Raw genomic sequence first — 4,979 nt, forward strand, 5'->3', positions numbered from 1 at the left:
GTGAAATGATAGAGGGGCTAAATGATACAGGGGTGAATAAATCGGGGTGAAATGATAGAGGTGTTAAATGATACAGGGGTGAATAAATTGGGGTGAAATGATAGAGGTGTTAAATGATACAGGGGTGAATAAATCGGGGTGAAATGATAGAGGGGTTAAATGATACAGGGGTGAATAAATCGGGGTGAAACGATAGAGGTGTTAAATGATACAGGGGTGAATAAATCGGGGTGAAATGATAGAGGTGTTAAATGATACAGGGGTGAATAAATCGGGGTGAAATGATAGAGGTGTTAAATGATAAAGGGGTGAATAAATCGGGGTGAATGATAGAGGGGTTAAATGATACAGGGGTGAATAAATCGGGGTGAAATGGTAGAGGTGTTAAATGATACAGGGGTGAATAAATCGGGGTGAAAAGATAGAGGTGTTAAATGATACAGGGGTGAATAAATCGGGGTGAAATGATAGAGGTGTTAAATGATACAGGGGTGAATAAATCGGGGTGAAATGATAGAGGTGTTAAATGATACAGGGGTGAATAAATCGGGGTGAAATGATAGAGGGGTTAAATGATACAGGGGTGAATAAATCGGGGTGAAATGATAGAGGTGTTAAATGATACAGGGGTGAATAAATCGGGGTGAAATGATAGAGGTGTTAAACGATACAGGGGTGAATAAATCGGGGGTGAAATGATAGAGGTGTTAAAAGATACAGGGGTGAATAAATCGGGGTGAAATGATAGAGGTGTTAAATGATACAGGGGTGAATAAATCGGGGTGAAATGATAGAGGTGTTAAATGATACAGGGGTGAATAAATCGGGGTGAAATGATAGAGGTGTTAAATGATTCAGGGGTGAATAAATCGGGGTGAAATGATAGAGGGGTTAAATGATACAGGGGTGAATAAATCGGGGTGAAATGATAGAGGTGTTAAATGATACAGGGGTGAATAAATCGGGGTGAAATGATAGCTGTGTTAAATGATGCAGGGGTGAATAAATCGGGGTGAAATGATAGAGGTGTTAAATGATACAGGGGTGAATAAATCGGGGTGAAATGATAGAGGTGTTAAATGATACAGGGGTGAATAAATCGGGGTGAAATGATAGAGGGGTTAAATGATACAGGGGTGAATAAATCGGGGTGAAATGATAGAGGTGTTAAACGATACAGGGGTGAATAAATCGGGGGTGAAATGATAGACGTGTTAAAAGATACAGGGGTGAATAAATCGGGGTGAAATGATAGAGGTGTTAAATGATACAGGGGTGAATAAATCGGGGTGAAATGATAGAGGTGTTAAATGATACAGGGGTGAATAAATCGGGGTGAAATGATAGAGGTGTTAAATGATTCAGGGGTGAATAAATCGGGGTGAAATGATAGAGGGGTTAAATGATACAGGGGTGAATAAATCGGGGTGAAATGATAGAGGTCTTAAATGATACAGGGGTGAATAAATCGGGGTGAAATGATAGCGGCGTTAAATGATGCAGGGGTGAATAAATCGGTGTGAAATGATAGAGGTGTTAAATGATACAGGGGTGAATAAATCGGGGTGAAATGATAGAGGTGTTAAATGATACAGGGGTGAATAAATCGGGGTGAAATGATAGAGGTGTTAAATGATAAAGGGGTGAATAAATCGGGGTGAAATGATAGATGGGTTAAATGATACAGGGGTGAATAAATCGGGGTGAAATGATGGAGGTGTTAAATGATACAGGGGTGAATAAATCCGGGTGAAATGATAGAGGTGTTAAATGATACAGGGGTGAATAAATCGGGGTGAAATGATAGAGGTGTTAAATGATACAGGGGTGAATAAATCGGGGTGAAATGATAGAGGTGTTAAATGATACAGGGGTGAATAAGTTGGGGTGAAATGATAGAGGTGTTAAATGATACAGGGGTGAATAAATCGGGGTGAAATGATAGAGGTGTTAAATGATACAGGGGTGAATAAATCGGGGTGAAATGATAGAGGTGTTAAATGATACAGGGGTGAATAAGTCGGGGTGAAATGATAGAGGTGTTAAATGATACAGGGGTGAATAAATCGGGGTGAAATGATAGAGGTGTTAAAAGATACAGGGGTGATTAAATCGGGGTGAAATGTTAGAGGGGTTAAATGATACAGGGGTGAATAAATCGGGGTGAAATGATAGAGGTGTTAAATGATACAGGGGTGAATAAATCGGGGTGAAATGATAGAGGTGTTAAATGATACAGGGGTGATTAAATCGGGGTGAAATGATAGAGGGGTTAAATGATACAGGGGTGAATAAATCGGGGTGAAATGATAGAGGTGTTAAATGATACATGGGGTGAAAAAATCGGGCTGAAATGATAGAGGTGTTAAATGATACAGGGGTGAATAAATCGGGGTGAAATAATAGAGGTGTTAAATGATACAGGAGTGAATAAATCGGGGTGAAATGATAGAGGTGTTAAATGATACAGGGGTGAATAAATCGGGGTGAAATGATAGAGGTGTTAAACGATACAGGGGTGAATAAATCGGGGGTGAAATGATAGAGGTGTTAAAAGATACAGGGATGAATAAATCGGGGTGAAATGATAGAGGTGTTAAATGATACAGGGGTGAATAAATCGGGGTGAAATGATAGAGGTGTTAAATGATACAGGGGTGAATAAATCGGGGTGAAATGATAGAGGTGTTGAATGATACAGGGGTGAATAAATCGGGGTGATATGATAGAGGTGTTAAATGACACAGGGGTGAATAAATCGGGGTGAAATGATAGAGGTGTTAAATGATACAGGGGTGAATAAATCGGGGTGAAATGATAGAGGTGTTAAATGATTCAGGGGTGAATAAATCGGGGTGAAATGATAGAGGTGTTAAATGATACAGGGGTGAATAAATCGGGGTGAAATGATAGAGGGGTTAAATGATACGGGGGTGAATAAATCGGGGTGAAATGATAGAGGTGTTAAATGATACAGGGGTGAATAAATCGGGGTGAAATGATAGCGGTGTTAAATGATACAGGGGTGAATAAATCGGGGTGAAATGATAGAGGTGTTAAATGATACAGGGGTGAATAAATCGGGGTGAAATGATAGAGGTGTTAAATGATACAGGGATGAATAAATCGGGGTGAAATGATAGAGGTGTTAAATGATAAAGGGGTGAATAAATCGGGGTGAAATGATAGAGGGGTTAAATGATACAGGGGTGAATAAATCGGGGTGAAATGATAGAGGTGTTAAATGATACAGGGGTGAATAAATCGGGTTGAAATGATAGAGGTGTTAAATGATAAAGGGGTGAATAAATCGGGGTGAAATGATAGAGGTGTTAAATGATACAGGGGTGAATAAATCGGGGTGAAATGATAGAGGTGTTAAATGATACAGGGGTGAATAAATCGGGGTGAAATGATAGAGGTGTTAAATGATACAGGGGTGAATAAATCGGAGTGAAATGATAGAGGTGTTAAATGATACAGGGGTGAATAAATCGGGGTGAAATGATAGAGGTGTTAAATGATACAGGGGTGAATAAATCGGGGTGAAATGATAGAGGGGTTAAATGATACAGGGGTGAATAAATCGGGGTGAAATGATAGAGGTGTTAATTGATACAGGGGTGAATAAATCGGGGTGAAATGATAGAGGTGTTAAATGATACAGGGGTGAATAAATCGGGGTGAAATGATAGAGGTGTTAAATGATACAGGGGTGAATAAATCGGGGTGAAATGATAGAGGTGTTAAATGATACAGGGGTGAATAAATCGGGGTGAAATGATAGAGATGTTAAATGATACAGGGGTGAATAAATCGGGGTTCAATGATAGGGGGCTAAATGAATAGGAGTGAAAAAGCGGGACACCGACAATATGCCCAATGCCAAAATACCCAATGTGATAATATACCCAATGATATTATACCCAATTTATTCCCTCTGATCAATTTCGTTTAAAAATCCGATTACAAATTTGCACTCGGTATTTCAAGTTTTGTTTATCATAATTAAGCTTATAATTTGATCCCATGTTCGGTTGTGATAGTTTCATATCAAGTCCAACTTCAACTTGTAGCTAGAAATTAGTAGAAATTATGCTAAATAATTGTTTTGGTAGCTTCAATATTAGGATAAAATATTGGGTACTTTTCACTGTGGGTATATTGGCATTGGGTATTATCTCCTGACACCGTACTGTGCAATTGTAAAAAAGACAGTTCGTGACGTCACGTTAGCGGGGCTGAATTGGCGCAACTCAGCGGATATCGCAATTTACTCACCTGGCTTTTAATTACCTCCTAATTGCCCTAATTAATCTCTATATCGCTCAAATTCCCCCTATATAATTCATACCAGTAAATTTCCCTTTCCCTTGTGGCTATGATAACTAAATAGCGTCAAAGATGAAGGCGTAAGAACGTTTTTCAGAAACTGTTCAGTACTGATTCAGAGTCTGTTCATGTCATTTTTTGCTCTGATATTTTCTAATAGAGACTGTGATTTTTTCTGATTCAAAGTCTGATTTTTTTTCAGACTCTGAAACTTTTCGAATTCAGGCTCTATTTCTTATTCAGATTCTAATTTTTTTTCTGACTGAGCTGAAAATTTTTAAACGTGCTAATTCGACTCTGGTAATGTTACGTAAACGTTAGTAACAGGGTATGCTAAATTATATAACACTATATTCCCTCAAATATCAGAATAAATTTAGATTTATTCAATTTAATTCTTAATCCGTCTTTTCATGTAATAAATCTATTCATACTTGCAATTATTACTTCTTTCAAAGAAAACCGAGTCTTATTTGAAATGTCTTTGAAACTCATTTTTATTAGCATTGAATTTATAATTTTTATTATAACTTATCGTATATTGTAAGTACTAAAGACCATTTTTGTAGAACCATGAAAAAAGACTGTTTTGAATTAAAACATATATCTGAGTTGACCACGTGTTTTTACATTATGAAGGCCTTTTT

The sequence above is a fragment of the Convolutriloba macropyga genome, chromosome 1, assembly GCF_964194025.1.
Source record: "Convolutriloba macropyga chromosome 1, txConMacr16.3, whole genome shotgun sequence".
NCBI classification, from domain to species: domain Eukaryota; kingdom Metazoa; phylum Xenacoelomorpha; order Acoela; family Convolutidae; genus Convolutriloba; species Convolutriloba macropyga.